This window comes from Gopherus flavomarginatus, chromosome 14, assembly GCF_025201925.1.
Source record: "Gopherus flavomarginatus isolate rGopFla2 chromosome 14, rGopFla2.mat.asm, whole genome shotgun sequence".
NCBI lineage: Eukaryota > Metazoa > Chordata > Testudines > Testudinidae > Gopherus > Gopherus flavomarginatus.
Window position 1 is genome coordinate 7649298 of NC_066630.1, and position 25343 is coordinate 7674640.

A 25343-nucleotide genomic window follows, 5' to 3' on the forward strand; every position below is an offset into this window, starting at 1 on the left:
TTATTATTATTTCCACACTCACTGAAAGGAAAAAGTGGTGAAGCATTCACTACAACAAGATTAAAGTAACAAAGAAAGTATAATAAAGACAAAACGCCAGAGTACGTACAGGGGGTCTATTAGGAGCCTAGCAGAAATAAATATTGAATTGTTGCTTTGTCACTCCTGCATATTGTTTTGCAAAAATTCAATCTAGCAGCTTTTCCAGACAACTGAGAAGAGGGAGGATGTCAGTGCATATACATGACCCCGGCCTTCCATACTCACAGATCTCTGAGAAGAAAAATGGTTGCAACTTAGCATTGCAGTTACTGAGGCTCATCTCATTATCAGCCTGATACAATTAATATACACTAGGAGCTAGGAAGAGAAATCTACAACATTTTGTTGTACAGATTTTCCAACAGAAGTGTGGTGGATTAAGGGGCAACCATCCCACTCCCACTAGTGAGGGGACGACCCATTATTTGTGATCTGTCCTTGTTGGTGAGAATGCATTAAAGAGGCTGGGTTGGTCTGCTCAGCAATCAAAGGAGGCCTAGTTAGTACTCCAGAATCCTCACCGGTCCACCCTATATGTGCACTGCTGGGGTGCTGATATTGAAATCCCTACCAGTAGCTCAAGCCCAGTATAAACTACTGGAACCAGGAGAGCCACTGGAGTCATGCAATGGTCTAGAACACTGACACTTGTGCCCCACAGTTACACAGAGAAAATAGGGAAACCTATAAATGCAGTTCAGCTACCGTTCGATAACCACCATTGGCTGAAGCTACACGTTGTGCATTTTGGATATTCTTTGGGCAGCATATCATCCAATCAGTCTCTCTCTATTACTATACTGTAGAAGATCTTCAGAGAAAGATTATATACACAGCACGCTTGCAAATTCAAAGCCTCATGCATGAAAATTCCTCAGAGTAGGTCAGGATGGCTGGCCAAAAACCTGTAAAGAAGAGGGGGAAAAATCTGTTTGTGGCAGCTTACAAAAGTGCAGGAAGAGAAAAGGGCAGCTTGTTTCAATGTCTTTCCGTCTGGGATTGTGTTAACTTTTCCTTCCCTAATGCACAGCAGAGCTGAAACTGAGTTTAGTGGAGGATGACCATTAATGCTTCACATTCTGTGAGTGGGGACAATTACAGATGTTTTTGCTTAAATGTGACATGAAACCATTGCTGGCTTTCTGTTTTTATGGAGACAATTTGTTTTATCCTTTTTTTATATTATGCATCACTGAAATGATTAACTAAATCAAGGCAAACCCTGTGCAACTATATTACCTCATGCAATAATCAAGTAGCTAACAAGAACCATAGCTAAATGAACTTAAAGTAATGACATAAGCATGGCTCCATGCAACCAATATTAGCGCGTTGAATATTTCTTAAGTTTTGTAAGGCAAGACATTGTCTTAAGCTAAAGTTTTCAAACTTGGGTGCCTAACTTAAGACACCAAAAGTAACATTTTCAAATGACTTAGAAGCCTACCTCATTTTCAAAAGTGGTAGAGGGCCAGAATTTTAAAGGTATTTAGGCACCTAAAGACATACATAGGCAACTGGTGGGATTTTCAGAAGTGCAATGGGAATGCCCTTCAAAGTCTGGCCCATAGGCACTTTTGAACCTAAGTCCCATTGACTTTCACTTCTAAAAATGGAGCAGGTTCTTGAAAATTTTACATCTAAATTCATATATAGGCATTGTGTCCCATTCATTTCATTAGCTGTAGCGGGTGCCCAGCACCTCTAAATGATGGCCTGATTTTCAGATGCCTAAATCTGGATGTAGGTGGCTTATTTTAGAACTCTCAAACTAGGGGTAAGGAGGAGGGAATTGACCATAGGGCCTAATCTAATGTTCATTGAAATCAAAGGAAAGATTCCTAGTGACTTAAGTTGGGCATTCGATCAGGGTCTTGATGCATTTAGTGAAGAAGAACACCTGTACAAGGGCAACACGTCATCTTCAGCAGGAAAGGCTCATTCTTGCAAATAAAATTTCACTGGTACAATTGTTCATGGGAACTGAATAAATAAAAAGCACTATATAAAAGCTAGTATTATTATCAGTAGACCTCAAAGGAGAGTCTGCATCATTTATCCCCATTTTAGGGATGGGAAACTGAGGCACAAAGCAGCAAAGTGTCTTGCCCCAGGTCATCCAGCAGAGCAGTGGCAGAGACATGAATAGAATTCAAGTCTGAGTCCCAGTCTAGCGCTCTGTCTAGCAGGCAACACTGCCATCGCAAAGGCCACTGGAATTAACTTGTGGGTTTCATTCAAAAATTTTCAAATGTTTTTTGCAGTATTCCCCCTTATCCACAATATGACCTAAAGCTGCATTCACTGAAGACAAGAGATGTTTTGTATTGTCTTTTGTAAGTGCAAGATCTGGTCTTTAAGCTCTGTGAAAATAAAGGAAAACTAGATGGGTGGGGGAAGATTTGACAAATATACTGAGGTGGTAATAATAATCCAGGGTGCCTATAGACGGTGCTTCAGTAGGTCTTCATCTCTGCTCTTTTTCCTTACATTTTATACTAACTTCAACAACATCTTAAGAACTAAGATTTGAATCAGCATATTTAACATGAGCCTAAATTTAGACCTCATCATCCTGATTAGTATGTATTGTTTATATTGTGGCTGTGTTTTTGAGACCTAATGGTGCAGGGAACATAAAAACCCAAGTCAATGACAGCCCCTGCTCCAACCAGTTTACAATACTCTACAGTGAGGTACCAAAAATTTCAACATGCTTTTCAAACATTCATTCATTAAGCCTTTCAACACACTGGCAAGGTAGATATTAATACTTCACTTTACAGACGAGGAAATTTCATGGACTCACAGGGACCGTGAAGTGTTTTGTCCCAGAGCCAGAGTGAAGAATGGAAGTGAAAATGCCTGACTCCCAGTTCTACAGTCTTGCTATTAAAGTACACGTACTTGTAAAATGCACATTGACAATGCACTGCAGATAATTAGTGCGATGAGTTAATCAAAGATGGACCCTAGTGAGGGACTCTTTGTAGCCTGACCATATGGAATATATTCATAATACAGTGAAGAAATTGTTTGAGAGCAATTAATTGTTGCCCCAGAAAATATTGCCCCAGTGCCAGGGGTGCTGGAACAGTTTTTAGAGTGCTGGTGTTGTGGGCGGGCGGGGGCGAGGGCTGAGAGCCGTTGCAGATAATGGAAACCTCTTCAAGCCACGGGGTGCGGCAGCAACCCTAGTTCCAGCACCTATGCCCAGTGCTGCTGCCGAGGTCAATGAGAACATAATTTATCAGCCACATAAGTGCTGAGAGGCTGCCCCAGAGGCTGTTACAACTTGTGTAGCACATGCTGCAAATATCCCTTCCTTCTATCTATGGTCTCCATCACTGAGCAGCTCACAATTTGTAATGTATTTGTATGAGGTAGGAAAATGCTATTGCCCCATTTCACACATGGGGAACTGAGGCACAGAGAGGCCAAGTGATTTGCCTGAGGTCACCCAGGGAATCTGGCAACATGAATTGAGCCCCGGCCTCGCAAGACTTACAGTACTGCTTTAATTACTGGATCAGCCTCTCTGCTGCTGTACTCGTTAACGGTGAGGAGTTCCTGCTTTTCCCAATTATTCCTCATTGCCTTCTCATTCACCCTTGTTTGTCTGAGATTAAACCCATCACCCAGCTCCTATGTAGAATAGAAGTGGTGAAAAAATTCTATTCCAACTTTTTTTTTTGACAGAAAATGATTTTTTTGATTAAAAGAATATTTTCACAGGAAGTGTCAGCTTTCCTCAAAAAATAAGTAAATAAATAAATAAATAAAATAAAAATCACATATATATATTCTGTTGTGCAATGAAAAGTCAATTTTCTGCACTGAGAATTTGGATACAAATATTTTTCTATTATTCATATTTTTCCTCATGGAATAATAATTAATAATTAATATTTTCCAAACAGCTGTAATGTAGGTGTAGATACAGGGTCTGTCACTGCAACCCATTATATGCAGGCATTGAGACCATGTTCATTGACCTCTGATGCCGATATTTCTTGAACAAGGCATGTTATTTGGCCCTTCCATGCCAGTTTAAACAAACATTTCTCCGAGAAACTTCACATCAAATTATTTTCGACTGACTCTCAGCGTGCCCAGTTTCCATGCTGGAATGAAAATGGTTTGTATGGGTTCATGCATTGGACTGTAACTGTTCATTGCATGGGGAATAGTTTTCAGCAATCCACATTCTAACAGAACTCGAACCAGCTCAGTAAGACAAGTGACACCAAGAAATACACCATGATCTTATATTCGGGGAAAGCGCACTGTACAACTTTATGTCTATTCCCACTCTGTACTCAACTTCCTTTCCTTCCAAGAAAGATATTTTTCCTCCCATATTAAAAGACTTCAATATTATTAATATACAGAGCTCCCCTGGCAATTGTAATACCCAGATTGCTTCCCTGAAATCCATGTGTAGAAGCAGACACAGCTGTCTCCATGGGACTTCTGTGCCCTCCCCCCTCCAGTCATCCTCAGGCCTTATGCAAGTTTCTGTGCAGGTTCAGGGTTCAGTCCTGGGGCAACAAAGGGGGTGGGGCTGGGAACAGGACAGGGACACTCAGATCATCTCCTTCACAGCATCATCAGATAAGATAATACAGCCCCATGCCTGGATTTACGCCAGGGAAACCGAGTGCAGAATTTGGCCATAAAATTCTGCATGTTCCCTGGAAGATCAGTCAGTAAAATTCTGTGGAATATAAACTTTTTCGTCTGTCAATGGTTCCCTTTAAAAAATAAATATATATAACCACCACTTTGCTCTGGACCACAAACTATCACTTGCAGTTTCCAACCCAAACTCAGTGAATTTAAAAGCCCTAGCTAGTTTGTTTCTACTTTAGTTAACCTTGGGCCAAATCCTACTGGTTTTGCAATAGTCTCATTGACCTCAGTAAGATTACTTGGCTAAGTAAGACAGAGATCTTGTGTCCCTATAGGCATCGATACAGTACTTCTAACTTTGTATCTCATTAGCGTCATGGCTTGCAGTAAGAATGGCTTGTGTTCCCACCCCAGATGGCTGTGGTGCAGAAAAGGTAAGAGAGCTGGGGGCCTGTACTATCTCTCCATGGAAAATTCAGCTGGGCCATTGGGTGAGGGGATGATGTGTCTTTCCACTACCCTGTCCTGCCCACTCCTTACCCAGCCTAGTCCTTCCACATGACCCACAGAGTCATACTGTGAATGACAGCCCTAGGCTGCACTTACTGTGCTGGGCATATTCTGGTACCACAGCCTGCACGTTTGATCGTCCATCCAGTGAAGGAAGAGGTGATCCATGCAAGGAGGGTCTCCGGCCCTCTCCCCACCTGCCGCATCCCCTCTGATGTACAGATCTCTGGAACATAACAGAGGCCTAAAGTTAAGAAATGTTGTAGATATGATGCCACATGTACACTACAAAATTATGTCAACCTAACTGACGCTGGCATGCAGCCACCATTATCAAACCACTTGTGTGTGTGCAGGTGGCTCCTTGTGCCGGCGGTGCGCATCCTCACCAGAAGTGCTTGTATTGATTGTATTGTCAGTGTGGGGCATTGTGCAATGGCTCCGGAAAGTCAGTAACCGTCGACACAGCATCTGCACTAGCACTGCAGTGACCTCACTACATTGACCGTGACTCCACGCTGCTCAGGGAGGGGACGTTATTGACTCCACATAGAGAGGCACTTATGTTGGTGGAAGCCAAATTTAAATGACGATGTTTCCACAACTAGGGTGATGCAAGGCTGCTTACCTCGACCTAACCATGTTGTAGAGACCAATATTCGCTGCACGAATGTGGTTGATACATGGTTGTGTTGTGAAGAAAGCTGAGGAGCAGGCACACCTCAACCACATTTGTCATAATGAAGACAGATGTTTACAGAAACCCAGCTGCACTTGCCATAAAGATAGAGCCACAGTTAACCTTTGTGATTTGCCGTAGAAGACCCCGCAATTGCTCCCACTGAAATCCAGAGTAAAGTTCCCACTGACTTCAATCTTCTTAGAAAGATGTGCAACATGCCTGAGGTGGCACGTAACCAGGATTCACCACTGAATTTGGTCTGTTCGTGGATCATTAGCTTCCCTGGCCCCGGGCTGGGTACTAACAGGGAGTGCAACATGAATGCGGATCCATACCCCTCACGGACTGCAATGAGGGCTAGGATCTAGGGCTCATCTTATGTGTCCATTTACACAAGCAGGTCAGACTGTTACTCTGTGGCACCATCACAGCTCTATATCTTGGAGTCGGTTTATGGCCCAGCAGCATAATCTGGGAAGCTCTTTAAGAGCATTGTTTAGGTGAGTGCTAATTAATAGTTTGAGAGGAAGAAAAATCCAGATTAGTTTGAATTATTATAGAGGCATGATTCCAGATTTGAGGTTGCATTGAGACTTGCATTTAAACTAGGATTTAATTTTTTGAGTATACATTAAAACTTCACTGAGCACAAAAACTGAATTGACAAGAGTTCTGAATACCTTCTCCTATGTTTTATTCTTCAATCCCTGATCTGGAGAAAAAAATACACAGTTCCCATAATAAATAAATAATCCAGCCATTTTCCTTCATTTTGTCAACACAATGAGGGCAAGCCTCCCCCCCCCCCACCTATCTTAGAAAAATCATTTAAATAACTCAGATAACAAAATAGAAAACATACCGTTTAATCAACAGTGTGCAATTGTGGGATCTCCCTCAGACACAACAATGGAGCCATTGTGTCCACCCATCTGAGCAGTCAGCAAATTGTGGTAGTACAAGGCTGTAATGAATTAAAGGCTTTTCTGCAGCAGATAGGATTGCTGTTTGTTACTAAAAAAAGCACGTCCTCTGAAATCCTCTCTAGTCTGCTGCATGCTAAAGTCATGTTAGTGTTTCTAGCACAGAGTAAAACCTTAAAACCCAGAACCAGGGGGATGAGGCCGGGGAAATTGCCAGACTGGAGTGACTTAATGTTATGTTGATTTTTCTCATTTTGTATGCTAGTGATTTTCTGCAAGTGATTGGTAAGAGTGCTTATTGGTAAATTTCTTGCACCTCCCTCTGAAGCATTGGGACTGGCTGCTGTTAAACAGGATATTGGAGGAGATGGGCTGGGCTGATCATGACAATTCCTGTGTGGCTGTGATAATGACAGTAGTAATCATAATGATTCTCTCAGTAAACACACTTACATTTATGCTGACAAAATAATTGCTCTCCGGGCAGCATGGTTTAGAGGAGTGGGTACTGAACTGGGAGTCAGGAGAGCTAATTTCTATTCCCATCTCTGCCAATGCCTGCTGTGTGATTGGTCAAATCACTCAGGCTTGGATCCTCAAAAGTATTTAGGCAAGTAGCATCCATTGATTTCAGTGGCAAGTTATGAGTCTACAGACCTTTGTGGACCTGGGCCTTAGTCTCTCTTTGCCTTGATTTTTCCCTACAATTTATTGTCCGACTGGTCTATTTAGAATCCTAACATATAATTTGGAAAGTAAAAGTCATTATTTAGAGAGAATTATATTACAATATTGCAGTTAGTGTTGTGATAAATATTTTTATAGCCCTAAGTAATCCAGAGCAATTAATTTGTTACAATTTGTAGAAATGCTGGGCTGGAAAGTTCCTCAAAGTCATCTAGTCCAGCCCCCTGCACTGAGGCAGGACCAAGTAATCCTAGACCATCCCTGATGGGTGTCTGTCCAACCTGTTCTTCAAAACCTCTAATGATGGGGATTCCACAACCTCCCTTGGAAGGCTTATTCCAGAGTTTATCTATCCTGATAGGTAGGAAGTTTTTTCCTGATATCTAACCTAAATCTTCCTTGCTGCAGATTAATCCAGTTCCTTCTTGTCCTACCTTCAGGGAGCATGGAAGCAACTGATCACTGTCCTCTTTATTACAGCCCTTAATATATTTGAAGACTGTAACCAGGTCCCCTCCCTCCCAGTCCTCTTTTCTCAAGACTAAAAGCACACCCAGTTTTGCAATCTTTGTCATAACTGCTGAGAAAAACAGATGCATTTCTTGAGTTTAAAAATGCCAGTGATGGTTTTAATTATGAACAGGGACCTTGACTCATTGAAATTGACTTTGGCCCTCATCCAGTAGCTATTGGAGTGAACAGGAGATTGTCCATTGACTTCAGTGGAAACAAGCTCAGGACTACAGCCATCACAATGCCTAGAACTGCGTAGTAACCTTTTCTCCTCTCTCCCCCGTTCCCACCACACACCCCCAGCATGTGTCACATTCAAACTAGACGCACCTGCTAGGGAAATTGGGGCGGGGGGAGCAGAGATTATACATGGTTATAAATCCCAAGGCTATCAACAGCCTTTGGTAAACATTTGGACAATCCTTCCTACCTGTCTTTCGTCCAAATATTTGCACCGCGCAGGGCTGCGAGTCGTTTCCTGACATGTCCTCAGACTGCAGGTCGAACCCAGAACAGGTGGATTCATCATCTTATTTTATCAAATAATTGCTTGAAAATAGTCGCTCTGTCTACCCACAGGAAATTCAGGTGAAGAGGTGAACTTGCAGCTAGGAATTGTATTTTATTACATGCGTGTATTGGGGCTTTTAGGGTCTGATCCAAAGCTCTAAGAGTGAATGATCCAAAACCTTAGAAAACGTGCCTGGAAACCTTCCCCCTTGACTTCCCGGGCTCTTAGCGATCCTGCAGAGAAGCCAGTTTAAAAGACGCTGTTCCCTTGTCGCTGAGCAAAGGATCCGAAAAATGCAGCGCCAACCTCGTCTTTTAAAAACGAGCAGCTGTCCTGGATGCTAAAGCCAAGCGCGTCAAAGTAATCCTCACAAACCGAGGCATTCTCCAGATAAATTGCAACGGGAGGTTGCTACGAGGTAAAGTGTTTAAAAAGTGCAAGCGACCCGTTTAACGTAAGCACAGTTCGCTTGGTAGGAAGAGTAAAGCGCTCCGGAGTCAGCTTTCGTAGTTAATAGGGCTGCCTAAATGTAAAAAACCAGTGTTTGAGATTACTGTGCTAAATCCCAGAGCTGGCAAGATTGCATCCTACAAACACAATAATTGTAATCCTCTATTTCCATACAACCAGTATTTTATGGCTAAAGATACACTATAATAAGACGGTGGAATTTCTGATAGCGTAGCGAAGAAAATATTTGACCTTCAGTTTAATTGTAGGATAAAATTGCGTCGGGTACAATGTGTTCTCTCCAGCTCAAGCTTTGGTTGGGATCTTTTACTTGATCTTGTCTGTGACATCCACAGAGGGCCACTCAGGGCAAAGGGAACATAACTTGAGGCTGTATGATCTTCGGGGCAGAAACTGCTTCCGTTGTGAGCACTGGCCAAGCACTGTCAAAACAAATGACAACAGCCTGTGGTGTTTGCAACTGGAGCATCAGCAAACTGGATATCCATGTAAGACGGAACCCAGAGCACTCTTAGGACATTGACCAGGTAGGAGTCACCAGTTAAAGCCTTGTTTACTATGGGCTCCAGCTCAGCTAGACAATATATAGGCATCGATCCCTTCCACAAAAAGAGAGAGGGATCCTTGCAAAAGAGGAGGCTGTGATGTAGCTGTGTATTGCCAAATTTGTGAAAGCAGCATGGTAATCCCCCCATTGTTTCTCACACATTTCCTCCCTGAGCCATGACTTCCTTTCAGGAGAACCAACGCATCCCCTGCACAGACTAAACAATAGCTTGAAAGTTTTCTTTAAAAAAACACACACACACACACACACGAGTTCAAGAGGAGAAAGTCACTGTCCCCATCTAAGAGAGCTGACTGGGGAGGGGAGAAACAAGGATGTGGCAGAAGCATAAAGCACCTGTTGAAGGCTATTTACGGATTAGCCAAGTGCTGACAGACAAATTGGCAAGATTAATCAGAGCAATCAAGGCTGTGTGGGCTAGAGTTGTTGGCTGACATTAATGTGACATCACTTTCATCTGCTTTTGCCTCACGTTGCACAGCGGGGATACAGCATCCCTAGTGCTGCTGGATGCTGGAACCAGAATGCAGCATGGTTAGATACTGGTGCTAGGAAGGGTGTGTGTGTGTGTGTGGGGGGGGGGTGTTCACTTATTAGATTCCAATATGTCTGCTTAGCGTTTTTATTATTAACAGGAAACCTCCCAGCCCGATTGTACTGTGCCCACAGTTAAACACACTTTGAAATAAAACCGTCCAGGAAAACCAGAAGAGGATGGAAACACTGCAAGTTCAAAGGAGAATTCGTTCTCCGACCCTTTCTTTCTAGATGCCGACGGAATGGTGGGTTTGGGTTTCACTGATACATTCTTGATTCACTTGGAGGAATTATTACTCCGATGTAACTGGAGAAATTGCAGGTTTCACGAGAAAAGACTTCTCCGTTTTTTTAAAAAACAAAACAAAGGAAGTCGGATAAAGTCACCTTTGAAAATGTGGGCGAGGTGATTCGGGTTTGGGGGAAATTAGGCCATGTGTCTTTTTGGCTGATTTTCTGCATCTTTCAAAACAGGCGATCTTGTATTGGCTTCTTTATCCTTAAAAAGAAAAAATCTTAACACTCAGGCATAGTCTATATATTTATAACGCCTTGTTCAGGCACTAAACCTTAGCTCGATACGCCTGAAAGAGCCGGCTGGACCAAGTAGAGATCACACAAATGAAGTATCCAGCGAGGAGCACCGTTAGCACCAAGTGAGGTTCGAGACCCCTTTTAGGGTAAAATCTCAAGGAACACAAGATAACCGCTCAAAAGGCAGTTGTCATGATTGGATCTAACTCCCTGGGCTTTGAACAAGTTCGCTACCTCGGGGGGGGAGAGGGCTTTGCGTTCATCTCTGCCACCAAGCCCAGTGTAGGAGTTTCACAGGCAACTTTCACTCGGCAAAGCCATCTGGTTTCTTGCATGCCGAGGTTATTGTTTAGATGCTTTTGTTTTTTTCTTGTTCTGTTACATTCTGGCCTGCGAACCTTTCACGCTCATTCCTGAACTTTGGGTAATATCCTCTTCAAACCAGACTTGTTTACACTTCGTTTTTTCTTTGTAGTTTAGTCCATGAGGAAGCACAACAGTAATAAAGCAAATGCATCTAAAACTGCCCTGACCCAGCCCTGCTTTAACAATGTCCTCTTGTCGAGAAGTTTTTTACGCACAAAACTGAAAGTAGGAAACCAGCGAAGGAGACACTTACCTATATGGAAAAGGCTGACGTCATTTGTGGGCATTGAATTAATTTTCTACCTAAAGATGAGGCCAGGGGAAGTTTGTAAAAATCCTGTTTATTAAAAGTAATCTGCACGCAAGAGATTCCATCAAACGCATTGGTACGGGCGCATGTACCAATATCCCACAGAAACGTTCGAATTCGGTGCGGTCCCTGCCGTCCTAAATGTTTCGGGATGGTGATTGATTGAAAAGCCCACTAGACTCAAGAACCTGATCCTGCAGTTAGGGTAAAAACCCCTGCTGAGGTCAAGTATCAGAGGGGTAGCCGTGTTAGTCTGGATCTGTAAAAGCAGCAAAGAATCCTGTGGCACCTTACAGACTAACAGTCGTTTTGCATGCATCTGACCAAGTGGGTATTCACCCACGAAAGCTCATGCTCCAAAACGACTGTTAGTCTATAAGGTGCCACAGGATTCTTTGCTGCTGAGGTCAGTGGGAGCTGTGTCTGGCTAAGGACCTCAGAATCCGGCCCTTTGCCTGCCATTGTGATTTAAAGGGAGTGGGCAAACGATTTGGCCATCGATGGTGGGGAAATCATGGGTATGCGAGGCCCCTGATTTTGGAGCAGATGATAATCTTTGGGAGGGTCTGCTTGAAATAGTCCTGGAAAGATCTTGTATTCACCAACCCCATGGCTTCTACGGTTATTACTATTTCAGGCGTGATCATGAAAGACCACGTGCCAATATGTGTTAGCGTGATTATGGGAAACTGGGAACTCTGAACTCTGTAGGGGGAGCCTCCTGAGGAGTGTTTAAATGCCTGATCCTGCCCTGCCTACTCCACGGGAGGAAGCAGCATCGGGCCCTTTGATACTGTACCAAACACGCTGCAAACCTGAGTGCTCTTCATACATCTTCCCTGTGCACTTCCAGTTATTTTCCAAATCCAATCCCAGCACCAAAGCTAGTCTGTCCTTGTCTCGACTGTCTCTTTCTTAGGAGCTGATGGGAAACATATTATACCCCTTGGAGCAAGACAAAAGCAGCAATAACCACACGCTGCAAATCTCCCCAAATAATGCAAATGTGTTTCTGCGAAAACTACAACAATCATATTTGCTCACAGAAACTGATTACTTATACAATTTACCAATCCAGCAGCAAAATTCAGGGCATTCAGTGGTCTGTTTGTAATCTCATCCTTTTTTACTAACATAAACACCACTCAACAAAAATATACACGGCCACCTACTAAGCCAGTAAAGTGAATGTAGAGACCATTTCATTGCTTTCAGCGAGCATATTAGCTTGCCTTCCGTGTATGAATGAATGTGTGTACACGTCTCTCTCTTTCTCAATACTTCTTACTTATATAGGTTTACAAGTAAGTATTTAAAAATATATATAGACATTCATTCAATGTCTATATATACTAAAATACATACACGATATAGCTAGATATACCCCCACAATTGATCCCCCACCTCCAAAAGTCTGTTTTGGTGTTTTTTACTTCAATTGGCGTTCTCACACAGCCAAACTATCCCTGTACAGCAAAACTTTGGTAGGTTAACTTAAAAAAAAATCCTTGTTCTCAGTCTCTTTCCATTCTTATCCCTCAACTTCAGAGAGTATCTAAGGTTCTGGATTCAACACTGTATGCAGAATTCAAGCTCTGGTGACAGTTCCTTTGGGTTAGGTACGTTGCTTTGCTCTGACAGCTGGCTCTGGGGAGAGAAACAGAGAAGGAACAACTGAAACTGCTCCTTCTGAAGTGAGGTGATCGGTATTTATTTGGTTGTTTTACACGTGGGGGCTTTTTGTGCTCGCTCTCTGCCTCCTTTCTTCTTCCCCCTTGACAGTTTCGGAGGGAAATTTACCTGTGTCCGTGCGGGTCTAATCTATCTACCTGCAGAATGCTGTTGTTTTCTTCAAACAGCTGAATCAAACACTTTACAGTTGCAGGGTGACCTTGGAGAACATTCCAGAGAAATGGCTTCTTTCAGTTAAGTGAAATCTGTGCAAATCAGACACATGGCTTCTCTTAGAGCTCTGCAGTCTCAAACGCTTCCCCTATGTGATAACCCTCCTTTATGACATCCCTGCGCTAATTTCACAACACGCGTATATTTGTTTTAATCAAAACACTTGATACTGCTTTAATATCCAGCAGGGGAGTTTAATTCCTCTGTGAATATGACACAACCCCTCCTCAGATGCCGTAGCTATATAGACAAGGGCTTGTGTGCGGTTTAAGTGCATAGCATTTTGCCCTCCTGTTGGTTTTGCAATAAATACATACAGAAGTCTCTGCTGCAGTTTGCCTCCTTGTAATTTCTGCTCTCACTGTGGGGCAGTTCTGAGCAAATATTTCTCGCTCAGGGCTGCTCAGAATCAGCCCTTTCAGCCGCGCGAAACAGGGCTCAGTTCTGCTTTGACTCGCGCGTTTCAATCCAGTGCGCAGGTTCCTCCACCGCGTAATATAAAGTTGTGGCCTTAAACGAGATTCCAAAGCGAAGAGGCAAATAGCAACCCCTGGTGCTGATTCTGATTTACACCCATTTCTGGTGGCTGAGCCGGGGGGAAGCTCTGTTCTGCAGAGACCAGGAACCCAGGCCGCCTTGCAATCACTTTCTGCCTTATCTCCCAGCCTGGCGTTGGAAATTTCAGCATGATTGAGGCGGTTGGGAGTAGCTAGGTAAAGAGGAGGGATCTCACCCTCCAGGGTCGCTCGAAATACCAAGCTGCAGGCTATGGGATAGAAAAGAAGGCGGCACTCGTTTGAGACTCGGCGGAGAAAACGCTCTGTCGGTGCTCGGGGTGATTTTAAACCCGGTGAATCGAGGTGATATCACCTCCCTGCACCCCGACATGTAGTCGCTTTAACAACTGTGTCTGGAAACGAATGCGATAATTGAGAGCTACATTCATAAACCTCTGCGCGGAGATTCCTAACATCATTTTAAACCAACACCCAGCAGATATTTTAGGACAACAATTTCATCCAGGACCTTCCCGCTCAAAGGATACATTTCCTGATCGTTGACGATGCTTTAAATTAATGATTTATAATATTCAAATAATATCACTCTCCAGGGGGGAAATGTTCAGCGATTTTTGTTTTTCGCCGTAGAATTCCCAGAATGTCAGAAAAATTATCTCAGCGTAAAACACGGTTAATGTATCGTTCATTCACTGTTCTTACGCCTTTAAGATATCAATCCAAATTCCGTTGTTTAAGGCAGTGCTTTCTGAGACAGACAAAACAATAAGATTAAACTTTCTGCCTCGATCTCTCTTTGATTTACCGATTTTAATTGGATTAGTTGCAAAATGATATTTTGGAGGCATATTTTAAAGACTGGAGATGCAGTTGATGGGGAGATTAGCTGTCAGGACCTGAGTGTTTTCCCCTCCAACCACTGAGATATTTTAAAAACTAATGTGCGATTAAAGAGAAAGCCATAGAATTTAAGGGTTGGTATTTTGCATTTTCAATAAATTTCTACAAAGTTTGCCTGGTGCGGACGGAGAGACATACGAAATATAAACGCAGAATGGGAAAACTTAATGTATCAGACCCTATAATTACGTGGACTCATGGAAAAAACAACTGCTTTATTGCAGAGCACAAGTCACTCCAGAAACAAATACCAGTCTTTTGCAGAGACTCCTGTATCTGCTTTTCTAAATTTCATGTTTCCATTTGAATTAACCCTAATCAAATCCTTTGAGGATTTTTTTTCCGGAGTAATTTCTTAGAGTGTTCTTTTGTGTTAAAAACAATGCATATATACTCAGCCTGACACAAATTCTTAAAAGGAGATTAACCGTTTCAATGATTACTTGTATAGGAAATGAGCGATAGGATTGTCCAAACTGTTGTATTTCTAACAAGCACTGCCCCTCTAGTTTGATACAGACTGGGGGTATGTGCTTATAATATACTTGTGTCTGTTCGCATAGTGGGGACTCCATAACATTACTTATAATTATAATTAAACGCTAAAACTGTGGTGAAAACCACCACCATATCGTTTAAAGCGGCAGGCTTTCGCCTATTCAGATTAAATGATGAACGACAAATGGGAATCAATCCTTGACCTTAAAAAAAAAAGCCAGTCTGAAGATAATATCTGCGTTAAGGCGCTGGATAGATTCCACCAAGAACAATTGCTTAGCCTTAAAGGAGGGTAAGAAGAGAAAACTGTATTTTCCTGCTTAGGCATGATATGTTAAAAGTTTTGCATCCTTTACACAGCAGATAGGCGTCCAGGCGTCCTTTGCCTTCATTTCTGTATATAGTTTAAATTTGAGATTTATTATGGAAACAAGAAGATAAAAATCACCAAATGTTAATTGGCAGCATAATCTATAATCGGTGAAACTAACTATCGGTGGGTGCGGAGTAATATTATCCAGCTCTGTGTATGGACCTACGCCCAAAATACATGCACTGGGTGACATCCTGGCTCAACTGAAATCAATGGGAGTTTTGCCATAGATTTGAATGGGGCCCTGGTTTCACTCACTGTCAGAGAGAGACTAGCTTTAGAGAGGGGCCCAATCCTGCATCCCAAGAGGAAGCAGAACTTTCACTAAACTCAACAGAAATTCTGCCTGGCTGAGCTTTGCAGGATCAACATCAGGTGGAAGCTAATTCTAATATGGAAAATTATTTCTGCCTGCATTTCTGATTACAATTATTAAAAGGGGCGGGGTTAAATGGAGTCTTGACAACGTGACCATCTACTGATCCTTCCAAACATACCCAACTTTACTGTAGCAAAAGAATAGTGAATAATCCCTAGTTCTTTAAATTACCCCAGCTCTGCACAGCTAACTAACTAGTTTATCCGAGGGGGCGGGTTTGCTATTCCCCATTTTGCAAAAGGAGAAAGTGTGGGCCTCATAGCGGTGTTCAGGATGGGGTCCAGGGAGAGGTTTATTTAATGTGCTTTACCCCTGACCCTCTGGCCTGTTTAAAGGAATCTTTCAAAACAAGGTGTTGTTCTGGTGTCCTTTCGCCAAGGGACATAGTAAGGCCAGGGGAAAGAACATGCTTTGAAGGAGAAATGAAGTGTGAGGGGATCCAGCCCATACCACTGATGTCAATAACTCTCTTACTCAGGGGGCTAACCTTTACCCCGCCTCCTAATCCGGTTGGCACCAAAGGGAGCAGCCTTTGGATTGCCACATACGTATGTGGATACCCGGTCTCAGCGCCCAGCCCTGCAACTCCTCACCGAAAGGAATAGCAGAGGGACTACAGGTTATTCCCCCGATGCCGGGCTTTGCAACACAGGACCTGCCATCATTGTCTATAAGCTTCATTTTCTATTGTTCTATTTATTTCTTCATATTCTAATCACTGACAATGACAGTACGTCAAAGAGGCATTGTTTTAAGCACAGCACTTGATGATAAACGTTCCTTATATGAGGAGTATTTACATACGCTTTCCCCCCAGTTAGTGTGACGTTACCAAGGCTGGGTCAGTTGGAAAACTGAGTCTTAAGCCTTCACGAATCAGACTGCAAAACAATTGCAGAACCTCCCTATTGCCACCAGACAGTAAAGATGCATGAATGTCGCTATCTAGCCGGTTATCTTTCTGCCTAGAGAGCTGGAGAACTCTGGATAGTTTGCTAGAGAGCTGCCTGGGGCTGTATTTAGCACCCACAAGGCGTGGGGGGTAGAGAATCCGTTAGTTCTGTGAAAGGTAAATCATGGATTAATTTATAGGAGCCTTCTCTTAGCAGGTGGCTAACTCACCCGGATGCCTTGCTTGCTGATAATTGTATACAGGGGGAATTTCAGACGGAGATCTGTCCTTAAGGCAGTTATAAACAACGTGCATCTGTATTAGCCTGGCTTATAGAAAAGGACATTGAGGGTAGAGTTTGCACTGAAATGTATTTTGACTGATCGTTTTATCGAAAATCTCCTCCTGCTTTTACTCCATAGATACGTGAGCACAAAAGCTCACCATGCACAGCAGGTCTACAGCATGCATTTATTTACATGTGCCTTTTGGGAGTGGCTTTTTTGAAATGCCATAATCATCTACCGCTGACTGCTACCTATAGTTCATACAAAGGCTTCCTATCTGAAGGAATTCTTTGGGTGGTGGATGAAATATGTCAGGACTTTTCGGTTATCTCTTGGGATTAGTCTAAAAACGTTTGTATTTGCGCGTGATTAATTTATTACAGTTCAATACACGCTACGATCCTTAGCTAGTCAAGAGAGGTGATTGTATCCTATTGACGAACGATCATTCCACGCACATCCTAGGGTTAAGGATACTAAACTCTTTCTACATTACACTCTAGCTGGTAACCGCCGGAAGGGGAAGTGGAGGATGGAATATTTGTCTGAAGGCTTTGAATTCTAGTATGGAAAGGGTTTAAAATAAGATTTCAGGGGAGTTCGTCTCATTCCATTCCGCACGGAAATGTTGTCAGCCAAGGGACACCACTGACACTTTGGTATGAACAAACCTCTTAGCTGGAAATAGTTTCTGCCAGCCTGTGAGTCTGGGGTGAAAGGGACTGGACTCGATGACCTCTCGAGGTCCCTTCCAGTCCCAGAGTATATGAATCTATGAAAGGGGCTTTCTGCAGTGCTCCAGGTAACTGGCGAGTTTTGATTGGACACAATGCGTGGAAAGGTTCTTTGGTTGTTGTTGGGGGGACCAGACTGGACTTCCCCATCCACTGAGAGAGTTCAAAGTTTGCTGTAATGTATTCCCTCAAAGAGTCCCCACAGCATCCTTCTAAAAGTCCAGGGACCCCAATTCGTTCGCCTGGAGCATCTCTCCCCCAGGATGCCAGGCTTCGGGGGAGATTCATCGGCATTCATGGGAACATAGGGACCCAACATCCTGCTTCTAACGTAGCTCTGGTCTCTTCCACTGACCTCTCTGACTCCACATGAGAGGAGGGCGCTTGGTTCAAAAGCCTGCTAGAGGGCTCTCACGAAAAGATTGCAGGCGGGATAAGGTGTCACAATAACGCACAGATTGTGCCTGCCAAATAGTCGATATGCACCCCACCTCTGCCCGAGAAAAGGTTAATGAAGTCCCTATTGTCTTGCATGTAATGGTGCCGCCCTGCTCTAAACATGTGCATTCGGGTATGTTCTCTAGGTATGGACAATCAGCACACGGTTGATCTCATAAGCTGATGCGGTGATTTGTATTTCTCCTTTGGACCAACGCCTCAACTATCAGAAACTCGGATCTAGTTTTCGGCTCATATAATTCCTTATCTTCTTTAACTTTTCAAAGTCGTGTTGATATTTCCGTACGATTGTACCAATACATTGTGCTTCTGGACAACAAGACGTCACTTATTGAGAGAACTAATTTGGATATTAATCAGCTAGGTATTAACACTTTAGGAAGACTCTTACTGTCAAATAGAGCAATTAGAGCACATGTAAATCAACTCCTGGGAACTTCTGTAACCTATTTGGTTATTTTACATTTTTTGCATCCCATTAAGCTATTTCATTAGTAGAAAAATCAACACGCTCACTTGTCCTTGATATAGAATGGAAATATACTGTATTAATTCTTTTCACTCTGAATATTAGAAAAGCTTTTCCTCCCTTCGCTTAACTGTGAATAAATACAAAACAGTATTTCCTTTTCGGTCCCAAACTCTAACTATAGAGCAGGACTTTTAAAACCCACAAAATGGTGTAAGCTTTGCAAAGGGGGAAACAAAAGTTTCTTGCAATACCACAACAATTAAAACAATTTCCCTTGTCCACAAACAACAAATGCAGCCATTTCCCCAAGTCACATAAAATCAAAATCCTCTGTCTTTGATGCATTTTGTCATTTACTTTTGCAACCACCTGAAATTTGGATTAGGGCATTTCAAATGCATGTTGATTCTAAAGGCAAAAATTGAAAATAAATTCAAGCATAATTCGGGGGCAGGAAGATACAGTTTATAAAACCTTGCTCTGAAAGGATTAAAGTTGTTCATGCTACAAGAATAATTTTCCTTCTAATGACTCTGTTGCTGTTTTATCTTCATTCAGCAAACCAATTTAGCTCCTTTCGAATTATTTTCCTTCGGCACACATAGGAAAGTAAAAGAGATTACTTATCTGAACCATTCGTGGGACTCAAACATTTCTCTGGACAAGAAGTTACTCAGATCAAGACTATTGTGTGGTTAATAACGCTCGTTGGGGTTAGAAAGGCATCTTTTGGTGTGCTACGTTGATTTATATAAATATTTATTTTCCCCAAAGGATCCTTTAACCCTGTTTTTGTCAGCGTGTTCTCCTCTCTTTAAATAACACTGCACTTTCCATGCAGCAGCTTATTCTGAAAATAGCGTCAAAAATCATGGGAAATAAGGATTGTCTTGAAGGGATTCTTGGGTTGGTTGAAGAGAGGATTTGCTGAGGAACACAACGCATGACCCAGAGCAGCGTCACCTTGCAAGAGGTGAAAGAGGCAAGATCCTGCCCCCTGATTTAACCAAGGGAAAGCCCAGCCCGAACAACAAATGATCGCGAGAAAGGAGGTTATAAAACAAAACAAGCTGGGGACCGGTGAGATAACAGACTAGAGTCCAGACAGACCCGATCCTGCAGGCTCACTGGGAACTTTGCCTGAGAAAGGATTGCAAGATCCGACCTCAAATAACTTCCCTCCAAATACCTGCCAATAAGAGTGCCCTGTCCGCGGCTGTAGCAGGAGGGTTCAGTCTAATCTCCCTTTCTCTATTTTAGAGTATTTACAGCTCTTCTGTGTTTTCTCTTGCACCCAACTACTTGATACACCCGCCTCGAAGCGAGAAAGCTCCTTTCACTGCGGAAGTCTGCCCCAGTCTGGGAGTGCGGGACAAAGCTTCTTTTGAATCTAGCGGTGGTTAGGCCAGATCTACCGAAAGTACAGCATGTGGAGGCTAAGGGGAAGCGAACATGTTTTATCAAAAAGCACCAACTTCTGCCTCAAGGCAGGGCCCGATCCTGACCGCACTGAATTTCAGTGAGGGCAGAATTGCCTGAAATAATATCACCTAAAGGTGAAATCCTGCTAAGATTTCCCGCTGGATGCTGAGATTGGCTCTGGGCTTTGCAACAAGTTGAGGGTTTGTTTTTTTGTTTTTTGTTTTGGCCCATATATAGAGAAGCAACCTTAGCCACTTCGCAGCTTAGCAATTCAGTAACATCTTGGCAGGCTGCGGAGTTCGCCCTCTGAATCTCTCTCCCTCCCTCCCCTCTCTATTTATGCCGTGGTAGGCTACGCAGATCTGAGTTCCAGCCAGCGAGAAAATGGTCAAAGGAAGGCATTCTAGCTACCCACCCGTAAGCGAAGATATAAATACACGGAGACATTTTAAAGGTCTCCTCTGTGGGAAGCGATTGTGTCTTGGAGCTAAATAGTAACGTTTGAAGGTTAATATATCGGGAACTGGTTTCTGTTTGAGGGGCTGTTCCTGCCAGCAAATTCCCCAAAAATCTTGCGCTACAAGAGGGCTGTAAATTCCTGCGCTGTGATGTTGTCAAATATTTCATTGAACAACGTCATGGAAACTGTGCGCTTTGGGGCAACCTCGGGACCAGGCAGCTGAAAAGCACAATCCTTTTTTCTGACCAAGGCTTGAACTTCTCCCTAACATACAGCTGCCAGGAGGCCTTAAATGCTGCATTTATGCTCCAGTAGAACCAACAGCAGCTGGATTCGACAACTCAGCGGCGGTTATTTGTGCAAAGTCGCCCCAAAACTCGGGGTCAATCTTCACGTTCCCCTAAACCCTTATGGATTTCACTCAGCCTCAACTCGGAACCTACGCTTGTAAGATCCCATCGATGTCTGTGTAGATATAGGATAACATTTTACTGAGGCCGTCTACTTTTGTTCATGAAAACCATATTCATACATTCATAACATGTCAGGGCGCAGATGTATACAGCCGTGTGCGGAAACCTGTATATGTACAGGTATATGTTGTAGCAGCAAAGAATCCTGTGGCACCTTATAGACTAACAGACGTTTTGGAGCATGAGCTTTCGTGGGTGAATACCCACTTCTTCAGATGCATGTAATCAATACATCTGTTAGTCTATAAGGTGCCACAGGACTCTTTGCTGCTTTTACAGATCCAGACTAACAAGGCTACCCCTCTGATACTTGAGGTATGTGTTGTGTAATAGGAACCACACATTCTAGATAAATGAATAAAAGGATCAATTATGGAGTCAGAGGTTCCGATCAGGGCTGATTTGAAACCAATAAGAGTGATGGGAGGGATGAAAGTAGGCCCTGGGTTTTGGGTGACTTTCCCCAAGCAGAAAGGAACCAGGGAATGGCTTATGTATGCCTGGGTGTGGGGATGCTGCATTGTGTGGCTAGTTATATCCTGGCTGCACTCTCACGGCATGGACCTGCATCTGAATCCTGTTCCGCCCAATGGCCTGCTACCCTCTGCCTTTAACCTCTTGTGGCCAAGCCTGGGTTGCTAAAGCTGGTTTTCTTGCCTTGCTGGTCTCCAGGGAAATCAGCGGCGCTCCGGGAAAGCTTGTCTTTTCCGCCACATATTTCCTGCATGAACTCACTTACGGTGCTTTTAAAGAGGTTTTTTTTCCCCCTACCCGGAGACGCTACAACGCGGATGGTGCGTGAGACCGAAAACGGCGCCGGGTCCGACCGTTAATAATAGTACCAGATTGCGGCTGGTAGAACTGCCCTGAGGGCGCTGCATTCTCCCCTAGCCTTGCCCAGACCTTCGCTGGTTAATCTGCTTTGCACACGTGCCGTTGGGCTCTTAAAGGTGGGATGGGGAGCAAGCGTCTCCCGGGCTTTCCCCCCTGGAGGAGCCTCTTCTGGACAGCTTATTATAGAGAGGAGATGCAAAGGAGCTGCCCGAAGAGCCCCCCAAATAGTGCCCCCTCCTGTCAACACCTTTTAGGCTGGACTATTTACAAGTTAACAAAATGCCAGCCCTCCTCCCTCCGTCTGCAACCCGCTGGTTGAATCAGCCCCATCGCTCCCTCCCCTCCTACCTTATGTAAACGTTTAGGCATCCGTTTGCACTGGGCTAAAGCAAGGAGTTTGGGCGATCGCCTCCAGAAAGCGAAGTAGGGGGGCGGGCTTCTCCAACTGAAGTCCCTGGTGTTAATGAAAAGCAGGGGCAGTGGGGAGGAGGACGCACGCGTGTCTCTGCCCTCTCCATGGGTGGTCTGCGCTCGGATAAACACATGGGCCTCTTAGCAAAGCAGCACCCAACTGCACAGTCTTCTTACAACAATACTACCTATATACATTTCCATACTCGGATTACAGGCTGGTTTGTTGCAGAGTCTAGTTCACTTAAGCAATTAGCTAGTAAAAATACCTTCAGTGCAGGAAAAGGAAGAAAGCTCAGATTTGTCTATTTTTACACAAAGCACTGCCGATTTTAAAAAAGGAGAAAGAAATGTCTTTGGAAATTAATTCGAAAATAAAGTTGTTTTTTTTTTAAAGAAACATTACAGGCCCACTGGGCTATTTTTTAGTCCAATCGTCTGATGTGAAATCTGCATCAGAGTGGCAACATATAATTTGGAGCATTTATTGTCTTTTAAAAATATTTCCCCCATCTAGTTTATTTTGCTGACGGCACCACAGATGTGTGTGGGGGGGAATCTTATATTTTATTTTATTTGTTTTATACAGGAAAATATGAATCTACACGAATCACCAGCCTGACATTTTTCTAGAGCAGGAATTTAAGACATATTCTATTTGCCCTTCAAGAATCCGGTCTTGTCCATATTTTGAATAATTTTGACATTTTATAACCAACAAACCACTGAAGATAACAAGTTACCTAACAACATGGTCCTCTCAGGCTATAATAAGAGTGACACTGAGGGTTAATTTATTGTAAAATAAAATCCCTGTGCTATTTACTAAATACACGGGTTAGTTTACTACATAAAACTATGTAATATTTCTTTCTTTCCCACAGATAGGTCTATGAAATACGGAGCAGATTATATATATTTTTTAAGTTTACAAGATAAATGCGTCGGAAAAAAATCTTCACACTCCCAAAAGTCACTGGGGGAAACAAAGAAAACAATTAAGCAAAAGATTGTTTTATTTTAAAGAAAATCGTTTCGTTAAGACTGCTGAAACAAGCGTCATGTTTGCTCCAGCTGATTGTTTTTTCCTGATACAATAGTGGAGATACTTCCTCACGTAAATTACCACCAACATTTTAACTTGAACTGCAGGGCAAGCAGTAAAGCTAGAATTTTATTTGTAATGTGTCCTTAGCAGCACCCCAGAAACAATTGCAAAAGATCTTAATACCTTGCATCCCTTGTTTAGAATTCTGGAATTGACATATATAATCTGGGTTCTGAATTGTTTAATTTCCAAGTTCATTCTTTATATTTCTTTCAAGCAAAGTGGCGGGGGGGGGAGGGACGCAGGAAGAGAGGAAGGGAGAGGGAGCAAGGTACCTACAATGCGATTTCATACTTTAAAGAAATCGAGACAAACAATAATTTGAGCTATAACACAATGACTGCAATAGAGAAAAATAGCTTAGATATGCTTATAAGAAAATTAAAGGCTGATTTAAGAAGGTTATGCCGCATTATAAATTTGGGATCTGTAAACAGAGAAAGCATATGCTCACTTACTGAAGAAGAGCTGGGGAAATGTCTGATTTTTTGTTTTAAACTGAGGAACAACACACGATACACTGATTATTTGTTATCCCCCTGTGCTCTGTGCTTTTTCTGGCATAGAATGGTATTTTAAACCATGTGTCTTCCTGCTTTGAGATGGAGATGTGGGACGAGATTTTCCGTGCTGGGGGATGGTCCCTTCTCCGTATAATATCAATTTATGGGAACATTTCACCGTGTTTCTATAGCCGGAGGAGAAGGCCATATAGAAACAGAAAGCCCCCTGACACATTGCAGTTATATGTGGATTATCCTGCAACCCAGGCCCTGAATCCAGGCTATTTACTAGAGAGCTTTCCTTCTCGCTTGCAGTTTAGGGCATTTTACCAGCTGTGAAATCCCAACCAGCAAAGCATTCTCTGCAGTGCATACCGTGTCATCGATGCTTCACTTTTCTGTATTGTTAGCACGGTTTAAGGGCCAGTTACACACAACTATATACCGAGGCACACTGACAGATCTGAACTGAGCTGCAAAAGTCCCGAAATGCGCTTGTTTCCCTTGGAAACACACGTCCTGCTACCCCCTTGCAAACGCTGGCGATTGCTTCTGAGCGTTGCAAGAGGAAAAGAAGAGGAAGAAAAGAATCCTGATGTGAAATCCCTGTTGGTGGTATCACAGATGTGTCAGGCGCCCTAGAGGCTAGTAACGACTGGCTGCAAATAACGTTAACAGGGATTTTGGAAACTCGATCAGTATCTATCTTCCTTTTAAAAGGTATTAAATTATCATAAAACCCTTAAAAGCGAATGTGGGCAGAAGGGGGAATTAAAGGAGGAAGGAGAGAAGGCGGAGAGGGTTTCAGCCTTTCACTCGGCTAAGATACTTTGCAGAGCCGAGAACAGGCAGCAGCAGCACAAACTCAGTTGGATTTTTTTCGTACTATCTGGCCTTTGCTCCCCCCCCTCCATCTTGACAAGAAAGAAAACGGCAACAGCCAGCACATCTGCTCAGTTTCTAGCGATGAACTGTGAAAGCCCCCCTCCGCCCCCCGCACAAGCCCCTCTCACAGCTTAATTGTGCTAAAGTTACCACGCGCGCCTGGTAAGAAGGTGACAAAAGTTTAAAGTGACTTACCTTGATTAGTGAGTGACAGCTTTACTGATGAAAAGGTGGTCAGACTTTTGGGGGGTGGGGGTCTGAGGAAGGCTTTGCCTTCCTTTTCCTCCTCGCCCCCCCATGTGGTGTGTATGTGTGTGTGTGTGTGTGAGAGAGACAGAGAGAGACAGAGGAGAGAGAGAGAGAGATCCCTTACTTCTGAGGATCAAAGTCTGGGCATAGCTGAAAAAATCAACACACATTTATATCACAACAACAACAAACAACAACAAAAGTCTAACCCGGCAGCAAATCAGGCGACGGGCGCTATTTTATACGGCGCAGCACGGGGCCCTATGCGAACTACCAGGGAGTTTTCTTTCTGATT

General features: G+C 43.2%; 1 long non-coding RNA gene across 1 annotated transcript; it reads right to left on the reverse strand.

Annotated features, from left to right (window-relative positions):
- LOC127034464 (uncharacterized) lies at positions 1–25313 on the reverse strand. The gene is made up of 3 exons (XR_007769398.1): positions 24995–25313; positions 5281–5410; positions 1–947 (listed from the first exon to the last, which is right to left on the reverse strand). It is a non-coding gene; the product is annotated as an uncharacterized LOC127034464 (long non-coding RNA).
- Positions 25314–25343: the final 30 nt, after the last annotated feature.